Below are 14,640 nucleotides of genomic sequence, written 5' to 3'. Positions count from 1 at the left end.
AGTGGGTGGAGCTAATAGCTATTCACATGAACAAATACATCCTGTAAACATTTGGTTTAATGGGTTGTTACGGAGAAATCCCTAGTCGCTGTCATAACTTCCTTATGTATTTAAGTTGTTGAGAGCAATCTGCTTGTCACAGAGACACTGGAGTGCTAGTTAATTTATGCAGTCCATGCTATTCTTACCGAGCGAGATGAATAAATGACAAGGAAAGGCTGGCCAGAATAGTGTGTAGAAGCAGACGGGCAGCGGACTGAAACTATAGTTCACACGCAAGCTGCCAGGGATAAGCCTGATGTTACTGTTGCCAGAAAGTTGTCATTTTTTCTTTCTTTTTTTTTTTTTGGCTGGAATAAGCTGTTTTTCTGCCTCTTAGCTTCCTGTTACCTCCTTCCGCTGCTTCATCCTTCCTGCTATGTCCAATTTACAGCCCATATTAATGTTTCATGAGCTATGAACGGGCAAAACAGCACATATGTAACTTTTAACAGTGTATGACAACGTAAGATAAATGTGCACAGGAAGCATGTACTATTAAATGATAAAATTATGTTATGTTATGCCACCACAGGCAGTATACAGAAAGTCAATGTCAGAATCCAATGTGTCTTTAACATCCTGTCTACTAAGATACTGTCATCTAGTGGATTTTCATAGACATACAATTGGTAGCCAACAATCCCTTGTGCAACTAAGTATTTGGTGGAGTGATTAAAATATAGTAAGTACTTTTTTTTTTTTTAAACATCCAAAAAGACTGTTTTTTTATATAATATGTACACTACCAGTCAAAAGTTTTTGAACATTAAAATGTTTTAATATTTTTAAAGAAGTCTCTTCTGCTTACCAAGCCTGCATTTAATTGTTACAAAGTACAGCGGAAATAGTATAATTTTCAAATTTTTTTACTATTTAAAATAACTGTTATCTATTTGAATATATTTTAAAATGTAATTTATTCCTGATTTTAAAGCTGCTTTTTTTAGAATCATTACTTCAGTATTCAGTGTCACATGTTCAAAAGAACAGCATTTATCTGAAATAGAAATCTTTTTTAACATTATAAAAGTCTTTATCATCAATTTAAAGCATCCTTGCTAAATATAAATAATTTCTATAATTTATTTCCCAAAAAATAAATTCATTAATTATACTGACTCCAAGCTTTTGAATAGTATAGTGTATAATGCTACAAAAGCTTTTTATTTCAGATAAATGCTGATCTTTGGATCAACTGTTTTAAACATTGATAATAATAATAATTAAAAATGTTTCTTAAACAGCAAATCAGCATATTAGAATGATTTCTGAGGATCATGTGACACTGAAGACTGGAGTAATGATGCTGAAAATTTTGATCACAGAAATAAATTACATTTTAAATTATATTCAAATATAAAACAGTTTTTTACATAGTAAAAATATTTCAGAATTTTACAGTTTTTGCTGTACTTTGGATCAAATAAATGCAGGCTTGGTGAGCAAAAGAGACTTATATAAAAAACATTAAAAATCTTACTGTTCAAAAACTTTTGACTGGTAGTGTACATATTTTTTGTGTCGGGAAAGTGTAGGAAAAGGTTAAAACTATAAATGTATAATTTATAAATGGTAAAAACATGGTCAAAGGGGGAAATGTAACAACTTAGTGTTTAGTGTTACTATTGTTACCAATTTTTAAAATACATTTTGCTAAATCAAAATTAAGCTGAAATAAAAAATAAATGAAAAATCCATACAAATAAAATGAATGAAAATATGCCATTTGCCTTTGCAAACTAACTGTAATAAGTTAAATACAAGCTAAATAAATGAAGTACACTGAAACAAGCTAAATAAATGAAGTACACTGAAAATATATGTATGTATATATCACTAAAAAATTGCTAGTAAATTTCTCAAATAATTTTTAAAAATGGCAAGCAACTTTAAATTAAATGTAAAATTTTAGCATAGAATAACTGGAAAACTATTTTCTCATACTCAATCATTTTACAGTCTAAAACTAAAATAAAAATTAAAATGGAAATATTTAAATAAAAATAAAAAGTACTGAATTTCCTAAAACTAAAACAAAACAAGCTAAACATAAATATTTAATATCAATAATTAAAATGACAAAAACGCACAACATTAAAAATACAGTACTATAACAGTACATGAATAATTTCCTACAATCTCTCTGTTTTACTATGAATACAAATGCCAAAAAGTAAAAAAAATAAAATAAAATAAATAACACCTCCTGTATCACTATATTTTAACATTTCAATTCTGGTATGTTTAATATGATTCGTTTGACAATTTTGGCTACTGAAAAAATAAAATAAAATAAAATAAAATAAAATAAAATAAAATAAAATAAAATAAAATAAAATAAAATAAAATAAAATAAAATAAAATAAAATAAAATAAAATAAAATAAAATAAAATAAAAAAGCCTCCTGTATCTCTATATTTTACCATTTAATATAAATTAAATATAAAATTTTAGCATGGAATAATTGTTTATCATACTCAGTCATTTTTACAGTCTAAAACTAAAACAAAATGAAAAAGAAAATATTTAAATAAAAATAAAAAGTACTGAATTTTCTAAAACTAAAATGAAATAAGCTAAACATAAATATATAATATAAATAATTAAAATGACAAAAACACACAACACTAAAAATACAGTATAACAGTACATGAATAATTTCCTACAATCTTTCTTATATACTATAAAGACAAATGCCAAAAAGTAAAATAAAATATAAAATAAAATAAAATAAAATAAAATAAAAAATGCCTTCTGTATCTCTACATTTTTTTTTAGAAATTTTAGCATAGAATATTTTTTTTTAAATTTAGAATAAAATAACTAAAAAACTATTTCTCATACTCAATAATTTTTTACAGTCTGAAATAAAAAAAACTAAATTAAAATGAAAATATTTAAATAAAAATAAAAAGTACTGAATTTCCTAAAACTAAAATAAAACAAGCTAAACATAAATATACAATATAAATTTTTAAAATGACAAAAACACACACTAAAAATACAGTACTATAACAGTACATTAATAATTTCCTAAAATATCTCTGTTATAGTATAAATACAAATGCCAACAAGTAAAATAAAATAAAATATAAAATAAAATAAAATAAAAAATACCTTCTGTATCTCTATATTTTAACATTTAATGCCAATTAAATGTAAAGTTTTAGCATAGAATAGCTGAAAAACTACTTTCTCATACTCAATCATTTTTTACTCTAAAACTAAAACTGAAATAAAAACTAAATTAAAATGAAAATATTTAAAGTACTGAATTTCCTAAAACTAAACTAAAATAAGCTAAACATAAATATATGATATAAATAATCAAAACAACAAAAACACACAACACCAAAAATACAGTACTATAACAATACATGAATAATTTCCTACAATCTTGTTGTTATACTATGAATACAAATGCCAAAAAGTAAAGCAAACTATATTGCACATCTTATCTTGGATTCCTGTAATGAAACAAGTCATCAAAGCAGAGAAGCATTGATTGACTTTACACACAAGGTCCAAAACAGCAGAACAGAGCAGTGGAGCGCTAGAGAGAAAGAATAAATCTCTTTCTCTCTCCTCCCTCGCTCCATCAGAACAAAAGAAGCCATTGCTGCTCAGTTGGCCGGGAGCGATCCAACCTGCCGACCAGGCAGAGTGAGAAATTGATTTGTGTTGTATTATTCAGCAACAATTTGTTCTCAGTCAGATCTACTTTCACTGTCTTTTCTATCTATCTCTCGTCCTTTCGCCCCCCCCCCCCCCCCCCAATCTGTGTGTTTGACTTGGATCAGTAAGAGAGAGTGAGCGAGTGATGTGTTGTGAGAGAGTGAGCGGAGGGAGCGTACTCTAATCCCAGGGTGCCATCAGCGAGAACAGAGCGAGCAATTCCTCCGGCAGGGTGCAGGACTAAAAATACAGGGCGATATTCGATGTTCATCCAGTATCCAGTGTGAAGAAGAACAAGCATGAGATCAGCGCTCCCCTACATCTGACCTGCCGCTTTTCACGCAAAAGTGAAAATTCATTTACTTACTGTCTATGCTGCTCTTTTCTGTACAAAGAAAGTGAATGGGGACCATTTCAAATATCACTCTGTTCCTCATACAATTGTATCACGTGGCAACAGTCGTACAGAATACTTTTCTAGTTTTGTAGAGCATGACAGACACAAAGAAAGCAGCTTCTGCTACATTTTTCTTTTTCAACAAAAGAAAAAAAAAGTCATACAGGAATGAAATGGCACAAAAGTGGGTAAATGCCTCCTGTGTCTTTCTATATTTTATAAAATATAAAAGATGTAAAATAAAAAATCAAATATAAAATATATAAAAATCAAATAAAATAAATAATGACTCCTGAATTCTTTTCTATTCTATTCTTGTTTAGTATGATTAGTTGAACAATTTTGGCTACTAAAAAATATTCATTACTAAATAAAATAAAACTAAATAAAATAAAATAAAATCTGTAGCCTGTATCTCTATATTTTAACATTTCTATTCTGGGATGTTTAAAAGGATTAGTTTAACAATTTTGGCTACTGAAAATATTCATTGCAAAATAAAGTAAAATAAATAAAATAAAATAATAAAATAAAATAAAATAAAATAATAAAATAAAATAAAATAAAATAAAATAAAATAAAATAAAATAAAATAAAAAAATGCTCCCTGTATCTCTATATTTTATTTAATATGATTAGTTTGACAATTTTGGCTACTGAAAATATTAATTCTAAAATAAAATAAAATAAATAAAAAATTAATAAAATAAAATAAAATAAAATATTGCCTGCAGTATCTCTGTATTTTAACATTTCTATTCTGGGATGTTTAAAAGGATTACTTTAACAATTTTGGCTACTGAAAATATTCATTGCAAAATAAAGTAAAATAAATAAAATAAAATAATAAAATAAAATAAAATAAAAAAATGCTCCCTGTATCTCTATATTTTATTTAATATGATTAGTTTGACAATTTTGGCTACTGAAAATATTAATTCTAAAATAAAATAAAATAAATAAAAAATTAATAAAATAAAATAAAATAAAATATTGCCTGCAGTATCTCTGTATTTTAACATTTCTATTCTGGGATGCTTAAACTTATTAGTTTAACAATTTTGGCTACTGAAAATATTCATTCTAAAATAATATAATAAAAAAATAAATAAAATAAAATAAAATAAAATAAAATAAAATAAAATAAAATAAAATAAAATAAAATAAAATAAAATAAAATAAAATAAAATAAAATAAAATAAAATAAAATAAAATAAAATAAAATAAAATATTGCCTATGATTAGTTTGACAATTTTGGCTACTGAAAATATTAATTCTAAAATAAAATAAAATAAATAAAAAATTAATAAAATAAAATAAAATAAAATATTGCCTGCAGTATCTCTGTATTTTAACATTTCTATTCTGGTATGTTAAAACTTATTAATCTAACAATTTTGGCTACTGAAAATATTCATTCTAAAATAATATAATAAAAAATAAAATAAATAAAAATAAATAAAATAAAATAAAATAATTCTGGTTTCGGCTAAAATTAGTTTTGGAGGTCCAAAATCACTGATGTTTACTTGGGGCTTTTTCCGAATACACATTTTGACTTTGTCAGCATCTATTAAATGCACACCACATAAACATGTTAGCAGTGGAAACACACTTCACCGAGATCAAAAACAGTACAAGATTAGGAATATGTCAAAATTGTTAGGCTGAAATTTTTGCCAGAGTTTATCAGCTGAGAACATGATAATAAAATATCAAATTCACCAACCTACTGTAATTACCTTAAACTTAAACGCTTAATTACCAAAACGTTATTTTCTTTTTTGGATTAAAAAAAAAAACTTTCATTTTGGTTTTGGTATTCATTTTGATTTCACTGTGACTTTAAATCACTGAAACGCTCTACCACTTTCAAGTCCTATTCAATAGCCAAGTGACCAAAGCCCACTTCTTACAGTTCTATCAGCAGCAGTTGCGTCTATTGATGCACATGAATACAGCACTGCATTCAAGCAGCAGTTCAGTTGAGAGGCGAGGTAAGGAGATTGAAGCACAGCAGTTACTGAGCAAAATGCTGCTCAGAGTATATGGGGTATGTAATCCCTATCGATTCAAAAAGCGAGTGCGCAAGATGTGGGGTGGGGGGTGCTGACTGCGCTGATGTTCCCCTGCAGTAAATCAACTTTCCAAAATTACAGAAATGAAGAGATGATGGAAGGACAGGAGGTGAGGCACAAGAGTAGAAAAGGATGAGGGAACAACATCAGAAGGATGTATCTGTTATCTACACCTATGGGATTTTGGCCAGTTAATCATGTGTCAAGTAAAAATCATAAGTCTGATTGCTTAGAAATGTAAAAGCGTTTCCACAAAAAGCCACAATATTCATGACATCATTCATGTTCATAATACAAACAGTGAGTTACAGTACACTGTATTTTATACTTAAAGGGATAGTTCACCCAATAATGAAAAACACTCTTAAGCCATCCTATATGTATTTGACTTTTTTTATCTTTCATATGAATACAATTTAAGTTATATTTAAAAATGTCCTGGCTCTTTCAAGCTTTATAATGGCAGTTAATGGCTGTTGACTATTTCAAGTCTGATAAAGTGCATCCATCCATCATATAAAGTACTACACAATGTCGTCTGAAGGGAATTGATGCATTCGTGTAAGAAAAATGGCCTAGGATGGCTTGAGGATGAGTAAATCATGGGGTAATTTTCATTTTTTATCTCTTTAACAGTGTTGTTATTGTTAACTAAAACCTAAAGTACATGTAATTGAAAAGAAATAAGATGAAATTAAATAAAATATGAAAAAAAAATCAGGAATGTTGCCTTTGAGAATAACTGAAAATAAGTTAAATAAGCTGTATATCGAGGTGAAGCCTACTTGATGTAGGCTATTAAAACTGAAAAAATACATTAATTATATCTAATAAAAATGGCAAAAATCAAAAATACTAAAACAACTAAATCTAAACTTAAAATGAAAAATGAAAATCTAAAAATAAAAACAAATTAAATAAAAAATGATAATTTATGGTAACTACCTAGAATAAATAAGTTTAAGATTAAAAAAGCACATTATAAAACGACTAAAACAGAAATGTGACCCTGGATCAAAAAAAAAACCTGTCATACAGGTTTATTTTTGGGTCAAAGACAAAAAAACATTTAGCATAAAAACAATAATTGATGTTGTTTTTCCAAAAAAAAAATATTTAAAAGTTTTCTGTTGAATTTAATTGCATTTTTGTTTTTGTTTTTCTGAGCAAAAAATAAATATCATACATTTTTCCCTAACTTAGAGAAGGCACCCACTAAAATGTCATTCAGTGTAACAGTCTTGTCAGGCATATTTACAACAAAAATCCATTTATAACATATTAAAAGACGAATTACTTTCACCCCAAATACTAATTAGTTGTAATTCTACAATTACTTTTACTCTTTTAATTTGCCACTTTCCTGGGTTTTGCCTATTTGTCAGTAAGAATTTTGTACAAAACTTAAAACAAAATAAAATGTAATATGCTCCCTTATTCTTTTATATATTTTAATATGCACAAGTCAGAATAAGCATGTTGTTTGAATTTTTACATAAATATTGTGTTACACTGAATGACAATGTAACCAAATTTCGACATTTTATTCTCCAAAAATGTATTATTTATTTTATAAAATATATAAAATAAAATAGATAATTCAATAAAAAATGACTCCTGTATCCCTATATTTTAACATTTCTATTCTATTCATGTTTAATATGATTAGTTTGACAATTTTGGCTACTGAAAATATTAAAATGAAATAAAACAATGTCTCCTGTATCTCTATATTTTAACATTTCTATTCTGTCATGTTTAAAATGATTAGTTTAACAATTTTGGCTACTGAAAATTCGTTTTAAAATAATATAACAAAATAAAATAAAATAAAATAACGTCTCCTGTATCTCTATATTTGAACATTTTTTTTATTCTGGGATGTTTAATATGATTAGTATGACAAAAACGTATTTGAAACCTTAAAAGCAGACACTTTTAATTTAATTCAATTTAATGTGCTTTCTATGGACATAAAATCACTATTGAATATTTCTTTTGACGTGGACATCTTAACATCTTTGACCCTTATACCTCACAAAAGCTGAATCAATAAGCTTTCCATTGATTTGGTTTGTTAGGATAGGGCAATATTTGGCCGAGACACAACTATTTGAAAATCTAGAATCTGTGGGTGCAAAAAAATCGAAATACTGAGAAAATCGCCATAAAAGTTGTCCAAATTAAGTTCCTAACAATGCATATTACTAAGCAAAAATTAAAGGGATGGTTCGGAGTAGAATTGACTTCATTGCTATGCACTCCGAAGCCCATCTAAATACCCGATCCGGAGTTTTTTTTACCTTAGTCGAACATTTATGGAGATATTAGAGTTTTTCGAATTGCTTGTAACAGGAGTGAATGGTACATGTGATGTATCTCGTAAATTGCACCACTAAACGTGCAAGTAATCTTACCAAACTTGTACAGTAGTGTAAATAGGTTATGTACTCACAAAACGCTGCATCAGAACATTTGTAAGTCCACCATGAGTGTTTTAAAAACACGTTTTACCCGAGAACTACTAGTCTCAGAAACTACAAGTCGACGTCACTTCCCTGGTTTGAAAAAAGCACGTAAAAGTCCTCCTACTACATCTGTGTGCATGTCAACTTGTAGGAGGACTTTTACGTGCTTTTTTCAAACCAGGGAAGTGACGTCGACGTGTCGCCATTTGTAGTTTCTGAGACTAGTAGTTCTCGGGTAAAACGTGTTTTTAAAACACTCATGGTGGACTTACAAATGTTCCGATGCAGCGTTTTGTGAGTACATAACCTATTTACACTACTGTACAAGTTTGGTAAGATTACTTGCACGTTTAGTGGTGCAATTTACAAGATACATCACATGTACCAATCACTCCTGTAACAAGAAATTCGAAAAACTCGAATATCTCCATAAATGTTTGACTAAGGTAAAAAAAAACTCCGGATGGGGTATTTACATGGGCTTCGGAGTGCATAGCAATGAAGTCAATTCTACTCCGAACCATCCCTTTAAGTTTTGATATATTTACGGTAGGAAATGTACAAAATATTTTTATGGAACATTATTTTTACTTAATACCCTAATGATTTTTGGCATAAAAGAAAAATCGATCATTTTGACCCATACAATGTATTGTTGGCTATTGCTAAAAATATACCCACTTATACTACTTAAGACTGGTTTTGTGGTTCAGGGTCACAAATTAAAACTATAAACATAAAAATAAAGGTTATTTCAAAATAGTAATAAATACTATTATAGCATTTTAATAATACTAAGTTTGTTCCAATTCCCAACCCCAAATATCAGGAATAATTACATCTTCAAGATGAAAGATCCACAAACCAAGTAGATGCCTTGTTGACATTTGTGTGCAAGGTCGTACAATCCTTTAGCAGTTACAACAACAACAGAAGACCAGGGCCAGTCCCATTTAAAGACAGCTGTAAGCAACACAAAGGCTCTTCCTGAGACCTGTGAGCGTATAATGAAATCCATAAGCAGCATTATCTGTCACTACAAGGCCCCTGAGTAATGTTTCAAGCAAGCCTGTGTGGCTTTATTCCAGATATATTTGATTCCCTGCTCTCTCCTGTGAAATCTGGAGTATAACGCTGGTAACCTTTTCTCAATATTTAATCTCATTCTATAAAACTTTAATCACTACAAATAGAAAGGCATGCTAAATGGGCCATAATAGTCTTCATCTCTCTTTTTCAATTGTAAAGCATCTCTTGGCTCAAAGCCCCAAATCTGTCTTGGCCATGTTTTCCGTGTGTGTACGCGTACAGCATTGTGATCTGTATTCACAGCAGCTTTCCTTGAGGTGCACAAAACAATTAGAGCTAATTGGAGGAGAAGTCTCGCAGGTCAGGGCCAGCATCACCTCTGACTGACAGGAAGAGAAACGAGACGTACTGACACCAGGCTCTCAAATCCTCCGTTTGGAGCATAAGTCAGTTCTGCAACAAGACGGTTTGGGTTTCAGAATGATAAAGATCACCGGAATCTCCCTGGAAAGCCAAAGACGTGGAAACGTAAAAATCAAGGAAACGTAACTTGAGGTGGTTTCCAATGCACCATCAAAATGTTTTTATCCTTGTTTTGTCGGAATGGCCGGTACTTTTCACATTATTTGTTTCAAAACCTTTATAACCTTTTATTATAAGTATTTGATTAGCTTTGCATGTTTCCTTTTATAACTTTAGTCCCATTGTAATCCATTTGCTGCTTTGTTTCCTCGATAATTTACATGTTGCAACTGATACACTATCATTCAAAAGTCTCTTATGCTGCATTAATTTGATCACAGCTAAAGCAGCAATATTGTCAAATATTCTTCAATATTAAAATAATTGTTATTTTAAAACATTACAAATTTTCCTGTGATGCAAAGCTGAATTTTCAAGCATCATTACTCCAGTCTTCAGTGTCACATGATCCTTCAGAAATCATTCTAATATGCTGATTTGCTCCTCAAGAAACATTTATTATTATTACTATTAATGTTGAAAACTGCTGATTTTCTGTAGCAAAGTAAACATTTTTTTACAGTTATACATTTAATGCATCCTTTCTTTAAAAAACGCATTGTCCTAAAACTTTTGAACTATGTCAAGTAAACAGTTATCAAACAAGCAAAGGATAACTAACAGCAATCCAGTCATTATCACAAAATAAACTGAACTTTATCCTACGCATTGCATGCAGAATGGCCAAGAATAAACACATAATTGGACACCGATACTGATTTGACTTTAAATTATTGTATTACGATGACTAACAGTAGCAAAATCAAAATGCTGAAACAAATTCAATTCAAATGCAAGACATTAAAATATATTTTGCAGCTGCGTAAAGGATTAGTTTACTTTCAGAATAAAAAATCCCTGATAGTTTATTCACCCACATGTCATCCAAGATTTATTCCTTTGTTCAGTCAAAAAGAAATTAAGGTTTTTAAGAAAAACATTCCAGGATTTTTCTCCATCCAGTGCACATCAATGGTGACCAATGGGTTGAAGATCCAAATTGCAGTTTCAATGCAGCTTTAAAGGGATCTACACAATCCCAGCTGAGAAATAATGGTCTTATCTGAAACGATAAGTAATTTTCTAAAAAAAAAAAAAAAAGAATTTATATGCTTTTTAACCACAAATGCTCATCTTGCTCTAGCTCTACATCCACTACTTTAGGTAATCACTTTGGAAAGGTCACATGTGGTTAGTTCTTCTTATGTATACTTCGGTTCAAAAAGGTAGGATAGGGTGAAATCTCATTTTCTCCTTCGACTTCCAAATCATCTGTTACTTTTTTTGTAAAGGGCGTGAACTTAATTAAATTAAGTAAATACTTTCCGAGCAATTAGTTTAGGTTCATACAACAAGACTAAAACAAGTTCAGTTAAACAAATAATGTTTAGTTGGCCCAACAAAATATTATTTGCTTAACTGAACTTGATAGTTGAACTTGACAAGATATTTTTTTTAATAATTAGCAAAAACACATGTTGGCATGTTAACACTAATTTCATTAATAGTTGTAATATACCATAAGAGTTTAGCAAAGTAGACTGATCTCAGAACTGGCATTAGCACCGTTATTGCTCATTGCATGAATCATGAAGTCAATGAAGCTGCCAACACCCTAAGCATGAGTGCTAACCTCAAAATTTAATAACCTTTAAAACTTTTTCTAATCTCCTAACCTCTTCTAAATCTCAAAAATAACTCAGTTAGTTGTGTCAACAAAAATGATTTATGTAGCCCCAACACAAAATGATTTCGTTGTTTCTGATCATTTTAACCAAGCAATTTGAACAAGCATTAAAAATCCTTTTTTTTTTTTTTTTTAGCGTACCTACGTAATTGGTAAGGTTGAGCTAGTGCAAGATGAGCATTTGTGGTTAAAAAGTATATAAATTATTTTATTTTTATTTTTTTTTAGAAAATGACCAATCGTTTTGCGATCCTTATTCCTCATCTGGGATTGTGCAGAGCCCTTTGAACCTGCACTGAAACTGCAATTTGGCCCTTCAACTCGTTGGCTACCATTGAAGTCCACTATATGGAGAAAAATCCTGGAATGTTTCCTTTAAAAACCTTAATTTCTTTTCGACTGAAGAAAGAAAGACATGAACACCTTGAATGACATAGGGGTGAGTAAATCATCAGGAAATATTTATTCTGGAAGTGAACTAATCCACTAGGTTTCTCTCAAACAATACTACAGTATATGTAACACACTCCTGCTGCCTGCTTCAACAAAATGCTCCAAATATTCTACCTCGCACATTACTCCCTTGCTTTTTTCCCAAAACCTAGTGATCTGCCTACGGTGGTAGCATTTTAAGGCATCATTGGAGCACTTCCAGTATGAAAGCTGTTCCAAAAGGTAGGCTTAAAAACTTAATTATGCTGTCTTCTTTTGGCCAAATTTTTAAGGTAACATCATGTATCTTTGTGGAGAATGCAATCCCGTAATGCACTGCGACATGCTCAGTGAAAAAAAAACAATAAATCCAAGATGGCAGATGAGGGGAAAGGAAGTTTAGATTATACTGTAAATAAATGTATATTTCACTCAGTGTAATTAAAAATGGATTATTCAACTTAATATTTGTGTGATGTATTTTTATGTTTATTAGAGTGTCATGTCATTCGATTCAAAATCAATTTTAAGTCAAGTCTCAGTTGCAAAGCACTATTTATTTGATACAGTGATAGCTATTGCCTAAAGAGTTTCAAATCAATTCCAAGACTTTTTGGACCCTGAATTAGAAGGCAGCTGCCTATAGGCAGTACGCAGTGTGGCAGCACACAAGGTCTTGGAACAGAGCAACTGTCTTTCATCTGTCTAGCACTTCTTTCTCATTGTCTCTATCTCCAGTCTTTCTAATCTCGTCAAAGCTCTGGTCTTCAGCACACATTGTATCCCCCCGTGGACGAGAAATCTAGAAAGGCACTTTGCCTATTGCTTTAGGTTTAGAACAACACATTCTAAAATACTCTAAGGGTCTGCAGAATGCAAAATAAGTGAGTGGACTTCTGCAACACAAAGAAATTCATAAAGTTCCTCTCTCTGCCCTAGTGTTTTCTACACTTAGCATTTTTCGGCGACTCAAGTAAAAGTTTGAGTTGGTGAAGTAAATTTGATGCATTGATACTATATACAGTCAAGCCTGAAATTTTTCATACCCCTGGCAAATTCTGATTTAAAGTTTTTTTTTGACTGGAAATGACACAGGCTTCTCCCAAAAGATAATAAGACGATGTACAAGACGATGCATCATTGTGGAAAAAAAATATTTCTCAGCTTTTATTTACATTTGAACAAAAAGTGGCATGTCCAAAATTATTCATACCCTTTGCAAACTGTCACAGTCTATGAGAAAATCCAAAGTTCTATACCATTCCAAATAGTCCAAGCTGTTCTAAAGCATCCTAATTACCCTGATTCATTGGGAACAGCTGTTTTAATCAACTCAACAGGTGAAAAACATAAGCTCTCTGCTGTTGGTTTGAGGACAGCCATGGCTAAGACAAAGGAGCTCACTGAGGAGCTGCAGCTGCGCATTGTGGCTGCTCACAAGTCAGGAAAGGGCTATAAGACCATATCTAAATGTTTTGAAGTTCCAGTGGCTACAGTGCAAAGTATTATTAAAAAATACAAGATGTTCCACACTTTGAAAAATTTCAGAGGACGTGGTCGGGAAGCCAAAAGTGACGTCTGTGCTGTCCAGGAGGATAGTGAGAGAGGTAAAAAAGAATCCAAGGATTACCATCAAGGCCATCCTGATGAATCTAGGCTCTGCTGGTGGCAACATCTCAAGGCAGACAGTCCAACGGACACTGCACACCGCTGGGTTCCACAGACACAGACCAAGGAGGACACCACTTCTCCAGATAAGACACACAAAAGCCCGCTTGGCCTTTGCAAATGCTCATCTGGACAAAGAAGAAGACTTCTAGTCTTCTGTTTTATGGTCAGATGAAACAAAAATTGTTTGGCCACAATGATGTAGCCTTCATTTGGCGTAAAAAAGGAGAAGCCTTCAACCCTAAGAACACCATCCCCACTGTCAAACATGGTGTTGGAAACCTAATGTTTTGGGGGTGTTTTTCAGCCGGTGGACCAGGAAACCTAATCACAGTAAACAGCACCATGAAAAAGGAGCAATACATCAAAATTCTCAACAACAACATCAGGCAGTCAGCAGAGAAACTTGGCCTTGGGCGCCAGTGGACATTTCAGGACGACAACGACCAAAAACACACAGCAAAAGTGGTGAAGAAATGGTTAGCAGATAAAACATTAACTTTTTTCAGTGGCCTAGCCAGAGTCCTGACTTAAATCCAATTGAGAATCTGTGGAGGGAGCTAAAGATCAGGGTGATGGCAAAGAGACCCTCCAACCTGAAAGAGTTGGAGCTCATCGCTAAAGATGAATGGGCAAAAAT

At 31.0% G+C, this 14,640-nt stretch overlaps 1 protein-coding gene across 1 annotated transcript in view; it reads right to left on the bottom strand.

The window, feature by feature from the left end:
• The window catches only part of trpc5a (transient receptor potential cation channel, subfamily C, member 5a), an 82,390-nt gene that overhangs the window by 24,480 nt on the left and 43,270 nt on the right, over positions 1 to 14,640 (bottom strand). The window lies entirely within an intron of this gene.

This window comes from Garra rufa, chromosome 6 (assembly GCF_049309525.1).
Source record: "Garra rufa chromosome 6, GarRuf1.0, whole genome shotgun sequence".
NCBI classification, from domain to species: domain Eukaryota; kingdom Metazoa; phylum Chordata; class Actinopteri; order Cypriniformes; family Cyprinidae; genus Garra; species Garra rufa.
The sequence above is the reverse complement of the archived record's forward strand: the minus strand, read 5'-3'. Positions and strand labels throughout refer to the sequence as shown.